We start from the raw sequence: 26,725 nt of genomic DNA on the forward strand, positions 1-26,725 counted from the left end.
AATGGATGGAATAGTTTTAGGCAGCACTTTCTCTCTATCCCTGGATGTGAGCCAGCGAGGTGAGTCGGGACCCGGACCGTGGGCGACAAGGAGAAGTGACAGAGAGGCTCAAGGGGGAAGACGGTAAGTAGGTTCCGTTCAAAGGCCCTTGTTGGGGCTGTGCATCCCCGAACACTCACTGAGCTCTTTCTCGAGGGCCTCTCCCTGGTGCCACCGAGCTGCTGCTTATGTCTCCGCCACGTGGGAACGGCGCCTCCCCAATTCTCAGGTAGTTCGGCGCCTGACATAGGAGTCCCGGGTCACCCCAGGCTCCAGGAAGGGACACTGAGTGTGGGAGGGTAAGGAAGACACGACCCAGGGGAGGGTGGAAAAGCTCAGATGTCAGGAAATCCGAGCAGAGGCGGATTCTGATGAGCAGGAAGCTGGGAACGAGGCCCCAGGAATGAGGGGAGATGACGAACTAGACGGAGGATCAGAGGAGAGAGTGACATGTGCACTTTGTGTAAGAAAGTGGCCCCTTATTTGTTTAGAAAAGGGAAAAAACAGAAATAAGCCGGAGACCAGTATTTCTATTGTGAATGTGAGCGCCAAACAGAGAAGATGGGCTTGGAGATGCTGACGGAGAGAAAACCGGGCACAGGAGCCTTCCTGAGAAAGCCAGTGGAGATGGGCTCCGGGGAAGTGGGGCCAGTAGGAACCGCTCCAGCCCCATGAATCATGCCCTGACACCATTTTCCAAGTGTGCAAGCACCACAGAGACCCCAAAATTAGACATGACAAATTCATAGATGTTATCAAGCAATTGTTGTTGAATCAGCCCCCCTAGCAACGATGTGGTTTCATGCTCCCAGCATTGATGGAACGGAGATACCATCTGCACAGGTTCTGATGAGGGGACCGAGGGGACAATACGTAAGAAGATGACTAAGTTAAACAGCCAGGAAGTCGCAAGCCCAGGCCCTGGGACACAGCTGCCACTAAACACAGGCTCTTGCTCACCTCGCTGTATTGGAGCATCGTGGGGTTCGACCTCACCCCACTGCGGCCTCCAGCCATGAGCCGGTGATGACCAATGCGGGGACCAGAACGGCCTACTCCTGTCCCCACTCACCTTGGAAGGGCGGCCATTGGTTCCCAGGACCCAACTCGGCGTCCAGGCTCCCGAGGGTGCAGGAGAGGCCGAGCCTGGCTCTGTTGTCACCACAATCCAACTGCTGGTCCAACTGCAGTGGCAGAATATTGGCCACCTGGGTGCTTGGCTGTGTCCGTGCTCCTGAAGTCTGCACCTCTGCCCTTTGGAAAGTCCAGTTTCCGCTTGATGGCCCTTGGTGACAGGGAGCCTGCATCGGAGCTGAAGCAAGAAGAGATCTCAATGGGCTCAATCCCCGGGCTCCTTAGCTGAGCACTCCCAGACCACCCATGTCTGACGTCCCCGTCTGCCTTTAAGACCACACTGTGAGCAAGCACAAAGGCACACATGATTATGTATGAAGGAGATGTCACCATTATGTCCCAGCCTGGGGATGCTGGGATGGCAGGTTCCAAGCCAGCAAAGTCCCTGAGGTGAAAATACCCCCTTGACGCCACCGGGCCTTTGGATGGGCACATGAGTTCATGCCTATCATTCAGTTAGTAGTAACCTTGGTCCTACAGCCTAGGGAGAAGATCCTAGAGAGGCCTCAGGGCATGTGGAGAAGGAGTTGTCGGTTGTTTCCCCCTCAAGAAAACGAAAAGGGAAACAAGTTCGACCTCCAGGCTTCAGGTACCACTAGAGAAGGGAGTTGCGAAGGGTACCTCTAGATGCTTTAGGTACCACTAGAGACGGGACCACGGACCAAGTTATGGGAACATTTCACAGCTCTGGAGCCTTTTGAGGTTTCTTATCTGCAATATCTGATTGCTTTCCCCCCACCCACACATCTGTATGCGATATATTCTATTGCCATTGGAGGAGGGACTAACAGCTCTGAGTAACGTAGCAGCGGTCTGAGTCCCTTTGGAAACTTCCAGGCCAGAAGTACTATAGGATCAGACTTGTGGGTCTTCAGGGAGGGCATACAGCACCCAGTCCTCGCATCACACACCCCTCAGTGAGGTGTGGACCGCACTCCGTAATCAAACCCGCTCAGATTGCGACTGTGAAGGGAGTCCGTGTTCTCAGAGAGGGGGCTAACCAGAGACGTGCCACAGCCTCTCGCCAGAGCAGGTCAGCCTCAGCGGGGCCTGGCGGCTCCCTGCCATGATTCCTGGTCCCTTGTGTGCATCTCATTCTCCCTAGTCTTTTCATCTGTCACTACAAACGATTCCATGAGTCTGTGACTGTGTTAGCCTCCCTGGCAACGCCCTGTATCTCCTCTCACCGTGCGTTCTCCCACCTCCTTCTATCTGCTCTTTCCTGCCTGCGCTAGCAACGCCCGCAAGTCCTGTCCTCCCAAACGCCCACCGTGCTGGGGAACGCTCAGTCCCCTCTCTGCTGCACATACTCTCCACTCCTCACCCTGCCTCTGGGGTCGCTTGGTCCTCTGGTCCCTCTCTGTCCTCCAGAATCACTTCTCCCCACCCCACACCAGGTGCCTCCCCAGCTCCCAGGGCTTCTGCCCCAAGCACGTCTCTCAGATGGGTAGGCCTTCCATCATTCCTCGAGGCACACTGTCACCAGTCATTGTTAAGCACAATTTAGGACATGTCATGTGACTTTATGATACTTCCTACTGGGGGAAAGGCTAAATCATCTGCAATTAGCAAATCTGGTTGGAGAAGGAGTTGTCAAAACCAGGTTCCCCATTCTCAAATGTTATCTTGAATGAAGGTCTAAGTGTGCTTAAAGTTATGACTCCTAATTTCCTCGCGTTCTTTTATGGGTCTTTTCTCAACTACCAGGGTTCATTTAATCTACTCAAACAATGTGCTTTGCACATGCAGAAGAAAAGGGAAAATATTTTATCAAACTCTGAAGGACCGTCCACTATTTTTAGTTTGGCTAGTGGGGAAAAGCCCTGGATGAAAGCTAAGGTTGGCACTTCCATGAGATTGGCCTGTTTCTACAAGGGTTCTCCCTGTGCAGGCAGGATGGGCCTGAGTAGCCCTCCTGCGGCCCTGTTGCTGGAATCACAGCCTATGCACACTGATCACACGCTGCCGTCAGAACCCCTACCCTGGACGGGCCGTGTATAATATAGACGCTGCATTCACTCATCTCAGCCCATCCACGTGGCTGAACGTTGCCCCCATGGTCCAGGGTGAATGGAAGGCCGTATCACACACACCTGCCTTCTGAGACATGTGTCTGAACCTTTCTCATCCCACTGCCCATGGGAACCCACACTTGGCCGTCAGCATCTCTGAGGGAATGTGCAGCCTTACAAGGGTGACAGGCAGCCAAGTGAGGAGCCTCCATGGGACCCCTGGTGAAAACAGAAAAGCCTGGGGACCTCTCAGCCCTGATTGCTTTGGGATGGAGAGCCTCTTTGAGACCTTGATCTCGCAGAGGGGCTGGACGAGCCGCTGGTTCTGCTTACACCACAGAGTGACACACAGGGTAGGGGTTGGCAGATGCATGGCTGAGTCACAGGGGTCTTTGGGACAGTCTTGCAACATTTTTGTTTACATTCACAACTGTTTCAAATAATTTGGTACAAAAGCAGAGATGAAAGTGTGAGCTCCATCCCCACCTACTCCCTGACAGGACTGAGTTGAGATCAATGGACAGCCTGATCTGGTGAGTCTGATGTCCCACTACCCACTGGCCAGAAGTCTTGGGCAAGTGACGTGACCTTGCTGAGGCTCAGCACCCTCAGCTGTCACAGGAGATGCCACATGGACTCGAGAGTGTCCCTGTGAGGACCCGATGCTTCCAGAGAAATAGAGGTGCTGCTGAGTGGGCACGGGAAGGGGCATGGTAGAGCACAAGAGTAAATAACTCTGTGTTTCATTTCTGCTTCCTGAATTGCTGTAACCCCTAGGAAGCCTTGGCTTCCTTACCCCTCGGAGAGGGATAGGAAACAGGGGAGAAAGTGGTCCTAGTGTGGAAAGGCTGTTACTGACCAAATAAGGTGAGGGACAAATCGTTTCACGGCCAATTTCACTATACAACATTGACACGGCAAGGAACATCTTATACTCCTTGCTGCTCCTTCAAAGTGATTTGATGAGCAAAGAAAGACTCCTAACGATGCCAATGCTTCTCCCAGAAGGGAAGGCCGAAAAATACCCTGAGTGGGAAGAAAGGGAAATTGGGTTTTAGCCTGCACTCCTGTGAGAGTGTGGCCCCAAAGGGGTCTGGCTCAGCAGGCAGCATTTTCTGAAGAATCTGGAGAGGGGAACAACTCTGCTTTGCTCCTGAATGAGGCCACACCCACGTCAGGTGCACGGGCCATTGATCATTGATAGGACATTATGCCACTGAGCAGACACTTGACTGAAAACATATCCACATGGGGGAAAAGTCACTGACGCTGCAGGAAGGGTAAAAAGCACGCCATCCGTGGAGGATGGAAAACCGGGGCTAGGGCTCTGGCTTCACTGAAACCATGGTGTACAGACAGGATTCGAGGCTGAGGATTTTCGATCTATATGCTCCAGAGGAACGTAGGCACCCCAGGAGCAAAAACTTTAAAATCAGCAACAAATGCTGATTTCCGATGCTACAAATATGGAGCTGACTGGAAACCTGTGTGGAGAGCCAGAGACTTTGCAGGAAGCACACAGGAAATAGAACTGGCAACAGAATTTCATGGGTAGCACAGAATTCTTCTTGCAAGAAATAAAAAGAGGTCTGTGACCCAGATGTCTCCAGGTGAGATAGTGGTGGCTGAGTTTTTGCCCTTTTCCCTCCATTTCTCCTCTCCAACCTGACTTGGTACCAACAGCCTGCACTTGTGAGGGGGCCGGGTGACAGAGGGTAGTCTGAGACAGAAGGAAAGGAAATTTGTCTGATTCAAAACACACTTTTTTTTTTTTTTGAAGTAGGCTCCACAACCAGTGTGGAGCTTAACCTGGGGCTTGAACTCACAACCCTGAGATGAAGATCTGAGTGGACATCAAGAGCTGGATGCATAACCAACTGAAACACCCAGGTGTCCCAGTGTTTTCAAAATTAACTCCAAGGGCAAAGTTCAAACCAGTTTGAGTCTACAGGGCCTGTTGCCACGGGTGCATGTCTCAGCCTATTTAGGTTGTTGGATACAGAGAAGACAGGCTTCCTTGGAGCCCCCGCCCCAGGAACCTTGTGCCCCTCACGTGGGAGTACTTACCATCTACATCCAGACCCAAGAAAGTTTCCAGAGTATCAAATATGGATGAGGCACTTGCATACGGCCTCCAGGTGTCTGGCAGGTCATGGCCAACTGAAGAAGTCAAACAACATTCGTCCAGTGAGTCCTGTGGGACTTCATTCTCTTCTGCTACTGGCAGCTCCCTGGGGAACCTGGTGTTACAGGGAGGACAGGAGATGCAACGAGAAGGTTGAGTCAACACGGAGTCCCAGCTGGTTTTGGTGGCAGGGAGGAGGGACTGGTCACAGGAAACCAATGGGAAGTCCCCATCAAGGGAGATGAACCATTCTGCCTCTATCTGGGGCCAGAGTGTGGCTGCACTGGGGAGAGATCACGGAGGCGGGGAGGGAGCGAGAGCAGGAGGTGCTCAGAGCATGGACAGAATGGGAGCTTAAGGGAAGGAGCCTGAACCAGCCCTGTGCACAACAGTCACAACACATAGCACACTCAGAAAACAATAAAACCGGCATCAACACTTTTGCATACATTTTGTTGAAATTTACAGAAATCACCAAGACAACCCCAGACTGGCAGCATTGTAGATTCCTAGAAAGCTCGTATGTCCAAGGCCTACTTGTCTAAATACTGAGACATGAATTTTCGTTTTCCTAAACACTTCCCTTGCCATGAATTCCTGCCAACATCATAATGCGAAACCAGCAGCGACAGATGGGCATTTTGGATGGATCCAATACAAAGTGTCCCTGTGACTGCTTAGGATACCTGCATCAATGGACAAGAGGTTCCTGCTTTTGGGGGGGGATTAAGAAAGGGGCCTCTAGAAGTACCACAGTGAAACAGAGAACACTGCTAACGGAAGATTTTGTGGGTGGCTGAATGGGTAAAATAGGTACGTTTAGCACTTTCTAGATTTGCCTAGATCTGAGATCACGAGATGTCACCATTGAATTAAAGCCCATGATTCTTCAGAGTTACCTGGGGCATATCCGGTCTTGGTCTTCCTCCAAAAGATCATTATGATTTTCTACAAACAAATACAGACCGGTCCAGTCACATAAACAGAACATTTGTACGTTAAAATTAAGTATCCAATACAACTAGTGCATGGGCATAATTACCCTTAGTGGGGCAGCAGGATACTCTGAGAGAAATCCTCCTGGAGGCCTCAGGTAGTACCTTGGGATTGTGCCTTGGTTTGCTTTCCTATACCATTGGGCATGAGCTCCCTAATGTGATAGGGCCACATCTCAAGTGTCTGTGTACAGAGTGAAACATCTGTTTTACCACAGATTCTGGGGAACAGCTTACATGCATTCTAAAACCTTACTGGAACAAACTCTCATTCCCTTATAGTATAGTATGAGATGCTCTAGGTGTGAGGGTTTAAGGGAATTTAGACACAAAGACCAGGCTGATGGATGGAATCTGCAAACCCTCACAGCAAAAGGAATCTATTGTGTACAGTCCTTTGTGCTACACAGACATATGAGCCATGCATGGGGAGGGGCGATGCCCAGGCTCAGCTTTGCTTCGAGGAAAACATACAAGGAGGCTGATGGTAGAAGCGTTGACGTGCAATACTCCGACGATGACTCAGTGTAGACAGACAACACAGAGGATACAGACACTGGGGATCGGTGCAGTGAAAGCAGGGAAATGACAAATCCAAAGATACAGGTAAGGCTGACAACATCTTTGGACAGGCACAAAAATTCAAGGGATGTTTTTCGGGTCTACAAAGGAGAGCAGTGCAGATGAGGAGAGGCATTTAAAGGAAATCAGGAACAAAGACAGACACCTCTGCATATGCAGCTCAACTGAGAGTGAGTTCGTCATATCTGCCTTGACTCCAATGTCCTAACTTCTGTCAGGAGCCGTAAGCATGGCCGGAGATGCGGAACAAACGGTAGGTCCCTGACTCACCTGATGTCTATGGTGAAAAGTCTATCCTGGGGCCTGACTCAGATCCCTATGTCTAGCGGGCTTCTACACAGCAATGACACATCTCAGCGGAACCAGAGGTTGGATACCAAAAATAGCGGGGCAACTTGGGAGGCCAGTTGGAGCTTTATCACATGGACAGTGGAGGACTCACGAGCGGCTTCCAGAGGAGAACAGATGTCCAGATCTTGGAAAGAGTGAATGTCAGCCCTCCTAGAATTCCCGTGGGGGTCAGACAGGCCAGGAAATGCTGAGGAAATCATACAGCATTCATCCATTGAGTCCCATGGGTTGTCCTGCACTTCCACCACTGGCAGCTCCCTGCTGAACCTGGTAGGGTGGGGAGATCTGAATATTAAGACAAGAAAGGTGGACCTCCCACCATCCTAACCGTTTTGATGGGCAGCTGGGAATTACACTCATAAAAAAGGGGCACACCAATTTTTGACAGCAACAACTCTGCTCCTGTTTCAGGCGGCAGTGTGGTGCTGTGGGGGCAGTAGATATAGAGAACGGAAGGTGCTCAGGGCAGTGGCCACAGAACTAAGCTTCTGAGCAACAACCTGAACTAGTGTGGAAGTCATGACTCACAGCCTGCATGGATAATCCTAAAGGTGACTTCAACACATTTACGTAAATGTTGTCGATACTACCTTCACTGACCAAGTGAACGCGGGTGTTAAAAGGCATCTTCAAAATGGAGACATCTTGTGTCTTCAGTGTCTCTTTCTCTAACTACTGTGACAGGAGGTGTTCTTTTCCTATAATATATCCTCAATGTGGTAACACCAAAGAGTTAGAGGCAGATATGCCTCTCACTCTGGTTTTACCAAAAAGAGAAGAGGGGAATGCGGAGAATCCCTGTGAAGGATTAGTTCACAAAGTTCAACTGACTGCAGGTTATTGAAACGGAGGGGTCAATAAAAGGAACGTAACCGTGTTACACGGTGAAGACATACATCAAAGTTAAAAGAGATACTTTGTAATTGAAGAATGGATGCAATAGATATGTTCGGCCATTTCTATTTTTTCCTCGAGATGCAATCCTTCAGTTTAACCACTGAAATAACAACCCATGATTCATCAGAGTTACCTGGGGCATGCCTGGTCCTGGTCTTCTTCCTCCTCATGGTGGAATTGATTTTCTGTAATTATATAGAGACAGGGCTGGTCATGAATGAGATCCTTCTCGGTACGTTAATAATCCAGGGTCTCATGTTACCCACACACTCAGATACGTTCCATGTGAGAACAGGTTCAGTCAGAAGAATATGTCAGGGTGCCTCCAATATTGTCATGTGATAACTGGCTTGATTTCCGGCCTGAGCCATTTGGAAAAATTTATTCTATCTAGGAGATTAACATCACAGTCTCCCCTGTCGTCTGTGCAAGCACTTGAACTTCTCTCTTTGACACAGATTCTGGGGAGCCAGCCTCCCTGCATTCTAAAAGGATCGCTGCAGCATTCACCCTTCTCTCGTCAGATAGCCTGGTTGTTGAAGGCTCCGTGGAATTTGTACACTGAGACTGAACAGATGGAATGCAACTACAGACACTGAAATTCAAGTGAGTCTTTGGTGCTACTCAGAACATTGGCCTGATTCATGTGGTGGGAGAATGCCAAGGCACAGCTCTGCTTCTGGAAACACACAATCAAGCTATCAGTAGAGACACTTAGGGTGGGTTTTCAGACAACTGTTTAGGAAGACAAGCCAACCTAAAGGAGACAGAGAATGGGGCTAAGAATAGCAAAACCAGTTAACCCTGGACAAGAATGCCAAGTGACTGCGGCAGGCACAGATTCTTAACGGACCCACCTCCGAGATGAAACATAGAGCTTATTAGAGGTGAAAAGAGACATTTCATCCAAATTAGGTCTGACAGACAGGTTTTATGGTCGTGTTGCTGAGGTGAGTTGAGCTTGTCGTGCCTGCCTTGGCCCAACAACGAAGTGACAGAGAATTCAAGGTAACATGGGCATGCCCTGGGACTAAGAAGAGAGCAAATGTGCCTCGCCCACCTGATGTCTGTGCTTAAAACTCAATCCTAGAGCCCAGTGCAGATCAGTTTGTCTCTACAGGGCCTGCCCACAGGGATGACCTCTCTCGGCACAGCAGAGGTCTGGGGTACAAAGAACAGGAGATCTTTGTGGGTGTCCAGGTGGAGCTTGATCACCTGGACAATGGAGTACTCACTGGTCACTTCCAGAGAGGAACAGACTTCCAGTTCCTCGGGTAGGAAGATGTTGGTGCTCCTGTAAGGCCAGTAGGAGTCAGACAGGTCGGGAAGAACTGAGTATGTCAAGTAGTGTTCATCCTGAGAGTCCCTTGAGACGTCCTGCTGTACCACCTCTACCAGCTGTCTGCTGAGCCTGCAGGGTAGGGACAAGTGAAGATTAACCTAAGAGGGATCTGAAGTCATAAGTCCTGTCAGGCTTTGATGCAAGGCGGAAGGGAGTGGTCAAGAAAGCAAAGAGGGGAAGGACCCATTAAGAAGAGAAACGATTCTTGTTTTCGTGGGACACGTTGTGTTTCACACAGGGGCAGCTGTTCGAAAGGAAAATAAGTGCTCGTGCATGGGCCAAATAGCAAGCTTCTGGCGAAAGAGACTGAATTATCTCTGTGCCGTCCACTTATGGCTCATACCACACGAGTCCCACAATGGTGGCCTTTCCCCTTCCATGCAAATGGCATTGAGTTCTGCATGTAGTGGCCAAGCACGGGCAGCTCTGGGGGCAGTGGACTGTCACAGAAATCTCATGCCAGGAAGCCCTCTTTCTCTCAACCTTGTGGCATCATAGAACATGTTTGTCTACTTGCTATGATATTTTAATGTTATGAACACTTGTCCACACGAAATCTAAAGACAGAGAGCAGATGTGCATGGCTCTCTAAAGCACACAAGAATGAGCAAGCACCGTGGTCCCTGTGACATATTCGTTCACCCGGGTCAGCGGACTGTGGCTTACTCAACTCGAGAAGTCATTAAGAAATGGGAAACAATCCCAGTACAACGGTGAAGACAGAGAACATTGTGAAACTGGTAATTTGTCCTGGACCGCATGGATAATACCGTGCTCGTCAGCACTTTCTGCTTCTCCCCGGGTGCCACTTTTGAATCCCCAGCCCCCGAGTGTCCAGAATTACCTGGGGGCAGCCGGCTCTTGTCTTCCCAGACCCTCCTGATCAGTTCGGTCTTCTGCAAATAATGAAGAGAAAGAATTACGTTAAGCACATTCGCCTTCACAGATGCCCACTCCTATATCCTGCATAGCACAGGACTGACATATAAGCACAGCAATACCAGGCAACTGTGAGTGTAAACATCCAGGAGCGCTTAGGTAAGGCCTCGCGGGCAAAAATTGGGATGGTACTCTTGAGTCATTAAACCAATATCCCTGATAAAACAAGCCATCCTCATAGCATCCTAAATCTTGAGTCTAGGCAAACAAACCGATTCTGTTTCTCAGAGATCCTGGGGGAACTCCCTGGCTGCTTCCTAGACAGTTGCTGCAATATTGAGGCTTTTTCCATCTGAAATTCCAACAGGTGAATGGTTTAGAGGAATCAGCCATGCAGATTAAACCAATGAATGGATTCTACACGCCATCAAATCAGAACAATCTTGAAAGCTACAAAGAAACAGGGGACACTCATGGGGTAGGGAAGTTTCAGGACCCTGCATTGCTCCAGAGAAACATACACTGTCCCATAGCAGTGGTCCAGTTCGGGTTCTCAGCTGACTTGAGATGAGATAAGACAAATGAAGACATAGACGAAGTGAAGAGCGTGAACCAGGGGAGTGCCATCTCCAGAGATATAGAAAAGGCTGCCAACAGCCTTGGCAGGCATCCAAATTCAGGGGCATGTTTCATGAATGGAAATTAGAGCCTTGGAAGAGAGGACACGAGCTGAATTCATAATTAGGAGGTCTGGCAGTGACCTCGTGGGCCTGGGCTGGAGAGGTGTATGAGTCTGGCAGGGTGTGAGGAACAAGGAATATGGACACCACCTGGGGGACCACGTGGAGTTATAGCCCCTTTGGAATGGGAGCATTCATAGGCCATATCCAGAGTAGACCCAAATTCAGGTTCATCAAATAGGAATTTGCCATCACGGTAAGACTGGCCGCTGTCACGCCTTTCTTGCACATTTGAAGGAGCCAAAACACATTCATCCACTGTGTCCTGTAGGAATTCCTTCTTTTCAACATCCTGGGGCTCCATGCTATGCCGGGGGAGACAACAATGATAGAAGATCAAACCAGGAGGATCAGACACCATGGCTTCCTAGCTGGTGTTGATGGGTGTGATAGCGAGTGGTCCCAGAAAGCAATGGGGCTGTCCCCTTGGAGGGAAAATACTATCCCCCTATATAAGGAGCAGAGTGTGGCCTCCGATATGAGGAGCAGTGGGAGACAGAGCAGGAGATATTCTGTGCACTGGCCTCATAACCAGGTGACGGAGGAGGTGACTAAAACATCCCTGTCATACTCATGTCATAATTATGACTCCCAGCACACAGAGGTTATCAAAACAAGTGGCTTCAACCCTTCTGCATACGTTGCATCGACTTGTACATGCAGTGTCCAAGGGACTAAATATCCTGAGGCCTTACTGCCTCTCAGACATTCTGACTCCAAGGAATATTTTCTCAATATTTTGATGGGACATGCATTTATTCTTCAATTTCCTCTCTTGCTATCCAAAATCCTCCGACATGATGATGTCAAACAGACACAAAGTTAATACGCATCTCACTTTGGTTTTAACCACACAGGAGAAAACAGCTGATTACCGGAATCCCTGGGTATGGTCAATTCATGTGTGTCCACTCTCTGTAGGTTATTCAACATGAAAGGGAGTAAGAAAGTGACACCTACACAACTACCACATGAAAATAGATGACATGGTTAAAGGGCATATTCTGATATTGACTGAATGGATGGAATAGTTTTAGGCAGCACTTTCTCTCTATCCCTGGATGTGAGCCAGCGAGGTGAGTCGGGACCCGGACCGTGGGCGACAAGGAGAAGTGACAGAGAGGCTCAAGGGGGAAGACGGTAAGTAGGTTCCGTTCAAAGGCCCTTGTTGGGGCTGTGCATCCCCGAACACTCACTGAGCTCTTTCTCGAGGGCCTCTCCCTGGTGCCACCGAGCTGCTGCTTATGTCTCCGCCACGTGGGAACGGCGCCTCCCCAATTCTCAGGTAGTTCGGCGCCTGACATAGGAGTCCCGGGTCACCCCAGGCTCCAGGAAGGGACACTGAGTGTGGGAGGGTAAGGAAGACACGACCCAGGGGAGGGTGGAAAAGCTCAGATGTCAGGAAATCCGAGCAGAGGCGGATTCTGATGAGCAGGAAGCTGGGAACGAGGCCCCAGGAATGAGGGGAGATGACGAACTAGACGGAGGATCAGAGGAGAGAGTGACATGTGCACTTTGTGTAAGAAAGTGGCCCCTTATTTGTTTAGAAAAGGGAAAAAACAGAAATAAGCCGGAGACCAGTATTTCTATTGTGAATGTGAGCGCCAAACAGAGAAGATGGGCTTGGAGATGCTGACGGAGAGAAAACCGGGCACAGGAGCCTTCCTGAGAAAGCCAGTGGAGATGGGCTCCGGGGAAGTGGGGCCAGTAGGAACCGCTCCAGCCCCATGAATCATGCCCTGACACCATTTTCCAAGTGTGCAAGCACCACAGAGACCCCAAAATTAGACATGACAAATTCATAGATGTTATCAAGCAATTGTTGTTGAATCAGCCCCCCTAGCAACGATGTGGTTTCATGCTCCCAGCATTGATGGAACGGAGATACCATCTGCACAGGTTCTGATGAGGGGACCGAGGGGACAATACGTAAGAAGATGACTAAGTTAAACAGCCAGGAAGTCGCAAGCCCAGGCCCTGGGACACAGCTGCCACTAAACACAGGCTCTTGCTCACCTCGCTGTATTGGAGCATCGTGGGGTTCGACCTCACCCCACTGCGGCCTCCAGCCATGAGCCGGTGATGACCAATGCGGGGACCAGAACGGCCTACTCCTGTCCCCACTCACCTTGGAAGGGCGGCCATTGGTTCCCAGGACCCAACTCGGCGTCCAGGCTCCCGAGGGTGCAGGAGAGGCCGAGCCTGGCTCTGTTGTCACCACAATCCAACTGCTGGTCCAACTGCAGTGGCAGAATATTGGCCACCTGGGTGCTTGGCTGTGTCCGTGCTCCTGAAGTCTGCACCTCTGCCCTTTGGAAAGTCCAGTTTCCGCTTGATGGCCCTTGGTGACAGGGAGCCTGCATCGGAGCTGAAGCAAGAAGAGATCTCAATGGGCTCAATCCCCGGGCTCCTTAGCTGAGCACTCCCAGACCACCCATGTCTGACGTCCCCGTCTGCCTTTAAGACCACACTGTGAGCAAGCACAAAGGCACACATGATTATGTATGAAGGAGATGTCACCATTATGTCCCAGCCTGGGGATGCTGGGATGGCAGGTTCCAAGCCAGCAAAGTCCCTGAGGTGAAAATACCCCCTTGACGCCACCGGGCCTTTGGATGGGCACATGAGTTCATGCCTATCATTCAGTTAGTAGTAACCTTGGTCCTACAGCCTAGGGAGAAGATCCTAGAGAGGCCTCAGGGCATGTGGAGAAGGAGTTGTCGGTTGTTTCCCCCTCAAGAAAACGAAAAGGGAAACAAGTTCGACCTCCAGGCTTCAGGTACCACTAGAGAAGGGAGTTGCGAAGGGTACCTCTAGATGCTTTAGGTACCACTAGAGACGGGACCACGGACCAAGTTATGGGAACATTTCACAGCTCTGGAGCCTTTTGAGGTTTCTTATCTGCAATATCTGATTGCTTTCCCCCCACCCACACATCTGTATGCGATATATTCTATTGCCATTGGAGGAGGGGCTAACAGCTCTGAGTAACGTAGCAGCGGTCTGAGTCCCTTTGGAAACTTCCAGGCCAGAAGTACTATAGGATCAGACTTGTGGGTCTTCAGGGAGGGCATACAGCACCCAGTCCTCGCATCACACACCCCTCAGTGAGGTGTGGACCGCACTCCGTAATCAAACCCGCTCAGATTGCGACTGTGAAGGGAGTCCGTGTTCTCAGAGAGGGGGCTAACCAGAGACGTGCCACAGCCTCTCGCCAGAGCAGGTCAGCCTCAGCGGGGCCTGGCGGCTCCCTGCCATGATTCCTGGTCCCTTGTGTGCATCTCATTCTCCCTAGTCTTTTCATCTGTCACTACAAACGATTCCATGAGTCTGTGACTGTGTTAGCCTCCCTGGCAACGCCCTGTATCTCCTCTCACCGTGCGTTCTCCCACCTCCTTCTATCTGCTCTTTCCTGCCTGCGCTAGCAACGCCCGCAAGTCCTGTCCTCCCAAACGCCCACCGTGCTGGGGAACGCTCAGTCCCCTCTCTGCTGCACATACTCTCCACTCCTCACCCTGCCTCTGGGGTCGCTTGGTCCTCTGGTCCCTCTCTGTCCTCCAGAATCACTTCTCCCCACCCCACACCAGGTGCCTCCCCAGCTCCCAGGGCTTCTGCCCCAAGCACGTCTCTCAGATGGGTAGGCCTTCCATCATTCCTCGAGGCACACTGTCACCAGTCATTGTTAAGCACAATTTAGGACATGTCATGTGACTTTATGATACTTCCTACTGGGGGAAAGGCTAAATCATCTGCAATTAGCAAATCTGGTTGGAGAAGGAGTTGTCAAAACCAGGTTCCCCATTCTCAAATGTTATCTTGAATGAAGGTCTAAGTGTGCTTAAAGTTATGACTCCTAATTTCCTCGCGTTCTTTTATGGGTCTTTTCTCAACTACCAGGGTTCATTTAATCTACTCAAACAATGTGCTTTGCACATGCAGAAGAAAAGGGAAAATATTTTATCAAACTCTGAAGGACCGTCCACTATTTTTAGTTTGGCTAGTGGGGAAAAGCCCTGGATGAAAGCTAAGGTTGGCACTTCCATGAGATTGGCCTGTTTCTACAAGGGTTCTCCCTGTGCAGGCAGGATGGGCCTGAGTAGCCCTCCTGCGGCCCTGTTGCTGGAATCACAGCCTATGCACACTGATCACACGCTGCCGTCAGAACCCCTACCCTGGACGGGCCGTGTATAATATAGACGCTGCATTCACTCATCTCAGCCCATCCACGTGGCTGAACGTTGCCCCCATGGTCCAGGGTGAATGGAAGGCCGTATCACACACACCTGCCTTCTGAGACATGTGTCTGAACCTTTCTCATCCCACTGCCCATGGGAACCCACACTTGGCCGTCAGCATCTCTGAGGGAATGTGCAGCCTTACAAGGGTGACAGGCAGCCAAGTGAGGAGCCTCCATGGGACCCCTGGTGAAAACAGAAAAGCCTGGGGACCTCTCAGCCCTGATTGCTTTGGGATGGAGAGCCTCTTTGAGACCTTGATCTCGCAGAGGGGCTGGACGAGCCGCTGGTTCTGCTTACACCACAGAGTGACACACAGGGTAGGGGATGGCAGATGCATGGCTGAGTCACAGGGGTTTGGGACAGTCTTGCAACATTTTTGTTTACATTCACAACTGTTTCAAATAATTTGGTACAAAAGCAGAGATGAAAGTGTGAGCTCCATCCCCACCTACTCCCTGACAGGACTGAGTTGAGATCAATGGACAGCCTGATCTGGTGAGTCTGATGTCCCACTACCCACTGGCCAGAAGTCTTGGGCAAGTGACGTGACCTTGCTGAGGCTCAGCACCCTCAGCTGTCACAGGAGATGCCACATGGACTCGAGAGTGTCCCTGTGAGGACCCGATGCTTCCAGAGAAATAGAGGTGCTGCTGAGTGGGCACGGGAAGGGGCATGGTAGAGCACAAGAGTAAATAACTCTGTGTTTCATTTCTGCTTCCTGAATTGCTGTAACCCCTAGGAAGCCTTGGCTTCCTTACCCCTCGGAGAGGGATAGGAAACAGGGGAGAAAGTGGTCCTAGTGTGGAAAGGCTGTTACTGACCAAATAAGGTGAGGGACAAATCGTTTCACGGCCAATTTCACTATACAACATTGACACGGCAAGGAACATCTTATACTCCTTGCTGCTCCTTCAAAGTGATTTGATGAGCAAAGAAAGACTCCTAACGATGCCAATGCTTCTCCCAGAAGGGAAGGCCGAAAAATACCCTGAGTGGGAAGAAAGGGAAATTGGGTTTTAGCCTGCACTCCTGTGAGAGTGTGGCCCCAAAGGGGTCTGGCTCAGCAGGCAGCATTTTCTGAAGAATCTGGAGAGGGGAACAACTCTGCTTTGCTCCTGAATGAGGCCACACCCACGTCAGGTGCACGGGCCATTGATCATTGATAGGACATTATGCCACTGAGCAGACACTTGACTGAAAACATATCCACATGGGGGAAAAGTCACTGACGCTGCAGGAAGGGTAAAAAGCACGCCATCCGTGGAGGATGGAAAACCGGGGCTAGGGCTCTGGCTTCACTGAAACCATGGTGTACAGACAGGATTCGAGGCTGAGGATTTTCGATCTATATGCTCCAGAGGAACGTAGGCACCCCAGGAGCAAAAACTTTAAAATCAGCAACAAATGCTGATTTCCGATGCTACAAATATGGAGCTGACTGGAAACCTGTGTGGAGAGCCAGAGACTTTGCAGGAAGCACACAGGAAATAGAACTGGCAACAGAATTTCATGGGTAGCACAGAATTCTTCTTGCAAGAAATAAAAAGAGGTCTGTGACCCAGATGTCTCCAGGTGAGATAGTGGTGGCTGAGTTTTTGCCCTTTTCCCTCCATTTCTCCTCTCCAACCTGACTTGGTACCAACAGCCTGCACTTGTGAGGGGGCCGGGTGACAGAGGGTAGTCTGAGACAGAAGGAAAGGAAATTTGTCTGATTCAAAACACACTTTTTTTTTTTTTTGAAGTAGGCTCCACAACCAGTGTGGAGCTTAACCTGGGGCTTGAACTCACAACCCTGAGATGAAGATCTGAGTGGACATCAAGAGCTGGATGCATAACCAACTGAAACACCCAGGTGTCCCAGTGTTTTCAAAATTAACTCCAAGGGCAAAGTTCAAACCAGTTTGAGTCTACAGGGCCTGTTGCCACGGGTGCATGTCTCAGCCTATTTAGGTTGTTGGATACAGAGAAGACAGGCTTCCTTGGAGCCCCCGCCCCAGGAACCTTGTGCCCCTCACGTGGGAGTACTTACCATCTACATCCAGACCCAAGAAAGTTTCCAGAGTATCAAATATGGATGAGGCACTTGCATACGGCCTCCAGGTGTCTGGCAGGTCATGGCCAACTGAAGAAGTCAAACAACATTCGTCCAGTGAGTCCTGTGGGACTTCATTCTCTTCTGCTACTGGCAGCTCCCTGGGGAACCTGGTGTTACAGGGAGGACAGGAGATGCAACGAGAAGGTTGAGTCAACACGGAGTCCCAGCTGGTTTTGGTGGCAGGGAGGAGGGACTGGTCACAGGAAACCAATGGGAAGTCCCCATCAAGGGAGATGAACCATTCTGCCTCTATCTGGGGCCAGAGTGTGGCTGCACTGGGGAGAGATCACGGAGGCGGGGAGGGAGCGAGAGCAGGAGGTGCTCAGAGCATGGACAGAATGGGAGCTTAAGGGAAGGAGCCTGAACCAGCCCTGTGCACAACAGTCACAACACATAGCACACTCAGAAAACAATAAAACCGGCATCAACACTTTTGCATACATTTTGTTGAAATTTACAGAAATCACCAAGACAACCCCAGATTGGCAGCATTGTAGATTCCTAGAAAGCTCGTATGTCCAAGGCCTACTTGTCTAAATACTGAGACATGAATTTTCGTTTTCCTAAACACTTCCCTTGCCATGAATTCCTGCCAACATCATAATGCGAAACCAGCAGCGACAGATGGGCATTTTGGATGGATCCAATACAAAGTGTCCCTGTGACTGCTTAGGATACCTGCATCAATGGACAAGAGGTTCCTGCTTTTGGGGGGGGATTAAGAAAGGGGCCTCTAGAAGTACCACAGTGAAACAGAGAACACTGCTAACGGAAGATTTTGTGGGTGGCTGAATGGGTAAAATAGGTACGTTTAGCACTTTCTAGATTTGCCTAGATCTGAGATCACGAGATGTCACCATTGAATTAAAGCCCATGATTCTTCAGAGTTACCTGGGGCATATCCGGTCTTGGTCTTCCTCCAAAAGATCATTATGATTTTCTACAAACAAATACAGACCGGTCCAGTCACATAAACAGAACATTTGTACGTTAAAATTAAGTATCCAATACAACTAGTGCATGGGCATAATTACCCTTAGTGGGGCAGCAGGATACTCTGAGAGAAATCCTCCTGGAGGCCTCAGGTAGTACCTTGGGATTGTGCCTTGGTTTGCTTTCCTATACCATTGGGCATGAGCTCCCTAATGTGATAGGGCCACATCTCAAGTGTCTGTGTACAGAGTGAAACATCTGTTTTACCACAGATTCTGGGGAACAGCTTACATGCATTCTAAAACCTTACTGGAACAAACTCTCATTCCCTTATAGTATAGTATGAGATGCTCTAGGTGTGAGGGTTTAAGGGAATTTAGACACAAAGACCAGGCTGATGGATGGAATCTGCAAACCCTCACAGCAAAAGGAATCTATTGTGTACAGTCCTTTGTGCTACACAGACATATGAGCCATGCATGGGGAGGGGCGATGCCCAGGCTCAGCTTTGCTTCGAGGAAAACATACAAGGAGGCTGATGGTAGAAGCGTTGACGTGCAATACTCCGACGATGACTCAGTGTAGACAGACAACACAGAGGATACAGACACTGGGGATCGGTGCAGTGAAAGCAGGGAAATGACAAATCCAAAGATACAGGTAAGGCTGACAACATCTTTGGACAGGCACAAAAATTCAAGGGATGTTTTTCGGGTCTACAAAGGAGAGCAGTGCAGATGAGGAGAGGCATTTAAAGGAAATCAGGAACAAAGACAGACACCTCTGCATATGCAGCTCAACTGAGAGTGAGTTCGTCATATCTGCCTTGACTCCAATGTCCTAACTTCTGTCAGGAGCCGTAAGCATGGCCGGAGATGCGGAACAAACGGTAGGTCCCTGACTCACCTGATGTCTATGGTGAAAAGTCTATCCTGGGGCCTGACTCAGATCCCTATGTCTAGCGGGCTTCTACACAGCGATGACACATCTCAGCGGAACCAGAGGTTGGATACCAAAAATAGCGGGGCAACTTGGGAGGCCAGTTGGAGCTTTATCACATGGACAGTGGAGGACTCACGAGCGGCTTCCAGAGGAGAACAGATGTCCAGATCTTGGAAAGAGTGAATGTCAGCCCTCCTAGAATTCCCGTGGGGGTCAGACAGGCCAGGAAATGCTGAGGAAATCATACAGCATTCATCCATTGAGTCCCATGGGTTGTCCTGCACTTCCACCACTGGCAGCTCCCTGCTGAACCTGGTAGGGTGGGGAGATCTGAATATTAAGACAAGAAAGGTGGACCTCCCACCATCCTAACCGTTTTGATGGGCAGCTGGGAATTACACTCATAAAAAAGGGGCACACCAATTTTTGACAGCAACAACTCTGCTCCTGTTTCAGGCGGCAGTGTGGTGCTGTGGGGGCAGTAGATATAGAGAACGGAAGGTGCTCAGGGCAGTGGCCACAGAACTAAGCTTCTGAGCAACAACCTGAACTAGTGTGGAAAGGAAGTCATGACTCACAGCCTGCATGGATAATCCTAAAGGTGACTTCAACACATTTACGTAAATGTTGTCGATACTACCTTCACTGACCAAGTGAACGCGGGTGTTAAAAGGCATCTTCAAAATGGAGACATCTTGTGTCTTCAGTGTCTCTTTCTCTAACTACTGTGACAGGAGGTGTTCTTTTCCTATAATATATCCTCAATGTGGTAACACCAAAGAGTTAGAGGCAGATATGCCTCTCACTCTGGTTTTACCAAAAAGAGAAGAGGGGAATGCGGAGAATCCCTGTGAAGGATTAGTTCACAAAGTTCAACTGACTGCAGGTTATTGAAACGGAGGGGTCAATAAAAGGAACGTAACCGTGTTACACGGTGAAGACATACATCAAAGTTAAAAGAGATACTTTGTAATTGAAGAATGGATGCAATAGATATGTTCGGCCATTTCTATTTTTTCCTCGAGATGCAATCCTTCAGTTTAACCACTGAAATAACAACCCATGATTCATCAGAGTTACCTGGGGCATGCCTGGTCCTGGTCTTCTTCCTCCTCATGGTGGAATTGATTTTCTGTAATTATATAGAGACAGGGCTGGTCATGAATGAGATCCTTCTCGGTACGTTAATAATCCAGGGTCTCATGTTACCCACACACTCAGATACGTTCCATGTGAGAACAGGTTCAGTCAGAAGAATATGTCAGGGTGCCTCCAATATTGTCATGTGATAACTGGCTTGATTTCCGGCCTGAGCCATTTGGAAAAATTTATTCTATCTAGGAGATTAACATCACAGTCTCCCCTGTCGTCTGTGCAAGCACTTGAACTTCTCTCTTTGACACAGATTCTGGGGAGCCAGCCTCCCTGCATTCTAAAAGGATCGCTGCAGCATTCACCCTTCTCTCGTCAGATAGCCTGGTTGTTGAAGGCTCCGTGGAATTTGTACACTGAGACTGAACAGATGGAATGCAACTACAGACACTGAAATTCAAGTGAGTCTTTGGTGCTACTCAGAACATTGGCCTGATTCATGTGGTGGGAGAATGCCAAGGCACAGCTCTGCTTCTGGAAACACACAATCAAGCTATCAGTAGAGACACTTAGGGTGGGTTTTCAGACAACTGTTTAGGAAGACAAGCCAACCTAAAGGAGACAGAGAATGGGGCTAAGAATAGCAAAACCAGTTAACCCTGGACAAGAATGCCAAGTGACTGCGGCAGGCACAGATTCTTAACGGACCCACCTCCGAGATGAAACATAGAGCTTATTAGAGGTGAAAAGAGACATTTCATCCAAATTAGGTCTGACAGACAGGTTTTATGGTCGTGTTGCTGAGGTGAGTTGAGCTTGTCGTGCCTGCCTTGGCCCAACAACGAAGTGACAGAGAATTCAAGGTAACATGGGCATGCCCTGGGACTAAGAAGAGAGCAAATGTGCCTCGCCCACCTGATGTCTGTGCTTAAAACTCAATCCTAGAGCCCAGTGCAGATCAGTTTGTCTCTACAGGGCCTGCCCACAGGGATGACCTCTCTCGGCACAGCAGAGGTCTGGGGTACAAAGAACAGGAGATCTTTGTGGGTGTCCAGGTGGAGCTTGATCACCTGGACAATGGAGTACTCACTGGTCACTTCCAGAGAGGAACAGACTTCCAGTTCCTCGGGTAGGAAGATGTTGGTGCTCCTGTAAGGCCAGTAGGAGTCAGACAGGTCGGGAAGAACTGAGAATGTCAAGTAGTGTTCATCCTGAGAGTCCCTTGAGACGTCCTGCTGTACCACCTCTACCAGCTGTCTGCTGAGCCTGCAGGGTAGGGACAAGTGAAGATTAACCTAAGAGGGATCTGAAGTCATAAGTCCTGTCAGGCTTTGATGCAAGGCGGAAGGGAGTGGTCAAGAAAGCAAAGAGGGGAAGGACCCATTAAGAAGAGAAACGATTCTTGTTTTCGTGGGACACGTTGTGTTTCACACAGGGGCAGCTGTTCGAAAGGAAAATAAGTGCTCGTGCATGGGCCAAATAGCAAGCTTCTGGCGAAAGAGACTGAATTATCTCTGTGCCGTCCACTTATGGCTCATACCACACGAGTCCCACAATGGTGGCCTTTCCCCTTCCATGCAAATGGCATTGAGTTCTGCATGTAGTGGCCAAGCACGGGCAGCTCTGGGGGCAGTGGACTGTCACAGAAATCTCATGCCAGGAAGCCCTCTTTCTCTCAACCTTGTGGCATCATAGAACATGTTTGTCTACTTGCTATGATATTTTAATGTTATGAACACTTGTCCACACGAAATCTAAAGACAGAGAGCAGATGTGCATGGCTCTCTAAAGCACACAAGAATGAGCAAGCACCGTGGTCCCTGTGACATATTCGTTCACCCGGGTCAGCGGACTGTGGCTTACTCAACTCGAGAAGTCATTAAGAAATGGGAAACAATCCCAGTACAACGGTGAAGACAGAGAACATTGTGAAACTGGTAATTTGTCCTGGACCGCATGGATAATACCGTGCTCGTCAGCACTTTCTGCTTCTCCCCGGGTGCCACTTTTGAATCCCCAGCCCCCGAGTGTCCAGAATTACCTGGGGGCAGCCGGCTCTTGTCTTCCCAGACCCTCCTGATCAGTTCGGTCTTCTGCAAATAATGAAGAGAAAGAATTACGTTAAGCACATTCGCCTTCACAGATGCCCACTCCTATATCCTGCATAGCACAGGACTGACATATAAGCACAGCAATACCAGGCAACTGTGAGTGTAAACATCCAGGAGCGCTTAGGTAAGGCCTCGCGGGCAAAAATTGGGATGGTACTCTTGAGTCATTAAACCAATATCCCTGATAAAACAAGCCATCCTCATAGCATCCTAAATCTTGAGTCTAGGCAAACAAACCGATTCTGTTTCTCAGAGATCCTGGGGGAACTCCCTGGCTGCTTCCTAGACAGTTGCTGCAATATTGAGGCTTTTTCCATCTGAAATTCCAACAGGTGAATGGTTTAGAGGAATCAGCCATGCAGATTAAACCAATGAATGGATTCTACACGCCATCAAATCAGAACAATCTTGAAAGCTACAAAGAAACAGGGGACACTCATGGGGTAGGGAAGTTTCAGGACCCTGCATTGCTCCAGAGAAACATACACTGTCCCATAGCAGTGGTCCAGTTCGGGTTCTCAGCTGACTTGAGATGAGATAAGACAAATGAAGACATAGACGAAGTGAAGAGCGTGAACCAGGGGAGTGCCATCTCCAGAGATATAGAAAAGGCTGCCAACAGCCTTGGCAGGCATCCAAATTCAGGGGCATGTTTCATGAATGGAAATTAGAGCCTTGGAAGAGAGGACACGAGCTGAATTCATAATTAGGAGGTCTGGCAGTGACCTCGTGGGCCTGGGCTGGAGAGGTGTATGAGTCTGGCAGGGTGTGAGGAACAAGGAATATGGACACCACCTGGGGGAACACGTGGAGTTATAGCCCCTTTGGAATGGGAGCATTCATAGGCCATATCCAGAGTAGACCCAAATTCAGGTTCATCAAATAGGAATTTGCCATCACGGTAAGACTGGCCGCTGTCACGCCTTTCTTGCACATTTGAAGGAGCCAAAACACATTCATCCACTGTGTCCTGTAGGAATTCCTTCTTTTCAACATCCTGGGGCTCCATGCTATGCCGGGGGAGACAACAATGATAGAAGATCAAACCAGGAGGATCAGACACCATGGCTTCCTAGCTGGTGTTGATGGGTGTGATAGCGAGTGGTCCCAGAAAGCAATGGGGCTGTCCCCTTGGAGGGAAAATACTATCCCCCTATATAAGGAGCAGAGTGTGGCCTCCGATATGAGGAGCAGTGGGAGACAGAGCAGGAGATATTCTGTGCACTGGCCTCATAACCAGGTGACGGAGGAGGTGACTAAAACATCCCTGTCATACTCATGTCATAATTATGACTCCCAGCACACAGAGGTTATCAAAACAAGTGGCTTCAACCCTTCTGCATACGTTGCATCGACTTGTACATGCAGTGTCCAAGGGACTAAATATCCTGAGGCCTTACTGCCTCTCAGACATTCTGACTCCAAGGAATATTTTCTCAATATTTTGATGGGACATGCATTTATTCTTCAATTTCCTCTCTTGCTATCCAAAATCCTCCGACATGATGATGTCAAACAGACACAAAGTTAATACGCATCTCACTTTGGTTTTAACCACACAGGAGAAAACAGCTGATTACCGGAATCCCTGGGTATGGTCAATTCATGTGTGTCCACTCTCTGTAGGTTATTCAACATGAAAGGGAGTAAGAAAGTGACACCTACACAACTACCACATGAAAATAGATGACATGGTTAAAGGGCATATTCTGATATTGACTGAATGGATGGAATAGTTTTAGGCAGCACTTTCTCTCTATCCCTGGATGTGAGCCAGCGAGGTGAGTCGGGACCCGGACCGTGGGCGACAAGGAGAAGTGACAGAGAGGCTCAAGGGGGAAGACGGTAAGTAGGTTCCGTTCAAAGGCCCTTGTTGGGGCTGTGCATCCCCGAACACTCACTGAGCTCTTTCTCGAGGGTCTCTCCCTGGTGCCACCGAGCTGCTGCTTATGTCTCCGCCACGTGGGAACGGCGCCTCCCCAATTCTCAGGTAGTTCGGCGCCTGACATAGGAGTCCCGGGTCACCCCAGGCTCCAGGAAGGGACACTGAGTGTGGGAGGGTAAGGAAGACACGACCCAGGGGAGGGTGGAAAAGCTCAGATGTCAGGAAATCCGAGCAGAGGCGGATTCTGATGAGCAGGAAGCTGGGAACGAGGCCCCAGGAATGAGGGGAGATGACGAACTAGACGGAGGATCAGAGGAGAGAGTGACATGTGCACTTTGTGTAAGAAAGTGGCCCCTTATTTGTTTAGAAAAGGGAAAAAACAGAAATAAGCCGGAGACCAGTATTTCTATTGTGAATGTGAGCGCCAAACAGAGAAGATGGGCTTGGAGATGCTGACGGAGAGAAAACCGGGCACAGGAGCCTTCCTGAGAAAGCCAGTGGAGATGGGCTCCGGGGAAGTGGGGCCAGTAGGAACCGCTCCAGCCCCATGAATCATGCCCTGACACCATTTTCCAAGTGTGCAAGCACCACAGAGACCCCAAAATTAGACATGACAAATTCATAGATGTTATCAAGCAATTGTTGTTGAATCAGCCCCCCTAGCAACGATGTGGTTTCATGCTCCCAGCATTGATGGAACGGAGATACCATCTGCACAGGTTCTGATGAGGGGACCGAGGGGACAATACGTAAGAAGATGACTAAGTTAAACAGCCAGGAAGTCGCAAGCCCAGGCCCTGGGACACAGCTGCCACTAAACACAGGCTCTTGCTCACCTCGCTGTATTGGAGCATCGTGGGGTTCGACCTCACCCCACTGCGGCCTCCAGCCATGAGCCGGTGATGACCAATGCGGGGACCAGAACGGCCTACTCCTGTCCCCACTCACCTTGGAAGGGCGGCCATTGGTTCCCAGGACCCAACTCGGCGTCCAGGCTCCCGAGGGTGCAGGAGAGGCCGAGCCTGGCTCTGTTGTCACCACAATCCAACTGCTGGTCCAACTGCAGTGGCAGAATATTGGCCACCTGGGTGCTTGGCTGTGTCCGTGCTCCTGAAGTCTGCACCTCTGCCCTTTGGAAAGTCCAGTTTCCGCTTGATGGCCCTTGGTGACAGGGAGCCTGCATCGGAGCTGAAGCAAGAAGAGATCTCAATGGGCTCAATCCCCGGGCTCCTTAGCTGAGCACTCCCAGACCACCCATGTCTGACGTCCCCGTCTGCCTTTAAGACCACACTGTGAGCAAGCACAAAGGCACACATGATATGTATGAAGGAGATGTCACCATTATGTCCCAGCCTGGGGATGCTGGGATGGCAGGTTCCAAGCCAGCAAAGTCCCTGAGGTGAAAATACCCCCTTGACGCCACCGGGCCTTTGGATGGGCACATGAGTTCATGCCTATCATTCAGTTAGTAGTAACCTTGGTCCTACAGCCTAGGGAGAAGATCCTAGAGAGGCCTCAGGGCATGTGGAGAAGGAGTTGTCGGTTGTTTCCCCCTCAAGAAAACGAACAGGGAAACAAGTTCGACCTCCAGGCTTCAGGTACCACTAGAGAAGGGAGTTGCGAAGGGTACCTCTAGATGCTTTAGGTACCACTAGAGACGGGACCACGGACCAAGTTATGGGAACATTTCACAGCTCTGGAGCCTTTTGAGGTTTCTTATCTGCAATATCTGATTGCTTTCCCCCCACCCACACATCTGTATGCGATATATTCTATTGCCATTGGAGGAGGGGCTAACAGCTCTGAGTAACGTAGCAGCGGTCTGAGTCCCTTTGGAAACTTCCAGGCCAGAAGTACTATAGGATCAGACTTGTGGGTCTTCAGGGAGGGCATACAGCACCCAGTCCTCGCATCACACACCCCTCAGTGAGGTGTGGACCGCACTCCGTAATCAAACCCGCTCAGATTGCGACTGTGAAGGGAGTCCGTGTTCTCAGAGAGGGGGCTAACCAGAGACGTGCCACAGCCTCTCGCCAGAGCAGGTCAGCCTCAGCGGGGCCTGGCGGCTCCCTGCCATGATTCCTGGTCCCTTGTGTGCATCTCATTCTCCCTAGTCTTTTCATCTGTCACTACAAACGATTCCATGAGTCTGTGACTGTGTTAGCCTCCCTGGCAACGCCCTGTATCTCCTCTCACCGTGCGTTCTCCCACCTCCTTCTATCTGCTCTTTCCTGCCTGCGCTAGCAACGCCCGCAAGTCCTGTCCTCCCAAACGCCCACCGTGCTGGGGAACGCTCAGTCCCCTCTCTGCTGCACATACTCTCCACTCCTCAC

The sequence above is a fragment of the Eumetopias jubatus genome, unplaced genomic scaffold (assembly GCF_037043125.1).
Source record: "Eumetopias jubatus isolate StellerSeaLion01/CBP00866 unplaced genomic scaffold, mEumJub1_p1.0 scaffold_54, whole genome shotgun sequence".
NCBI classification, from domain to species: Eukaryota; Metazoa; Chordata; class Mammalia; order Carnivora; family Otariidae; genus Eumetopias; species Eumetopias jubatus.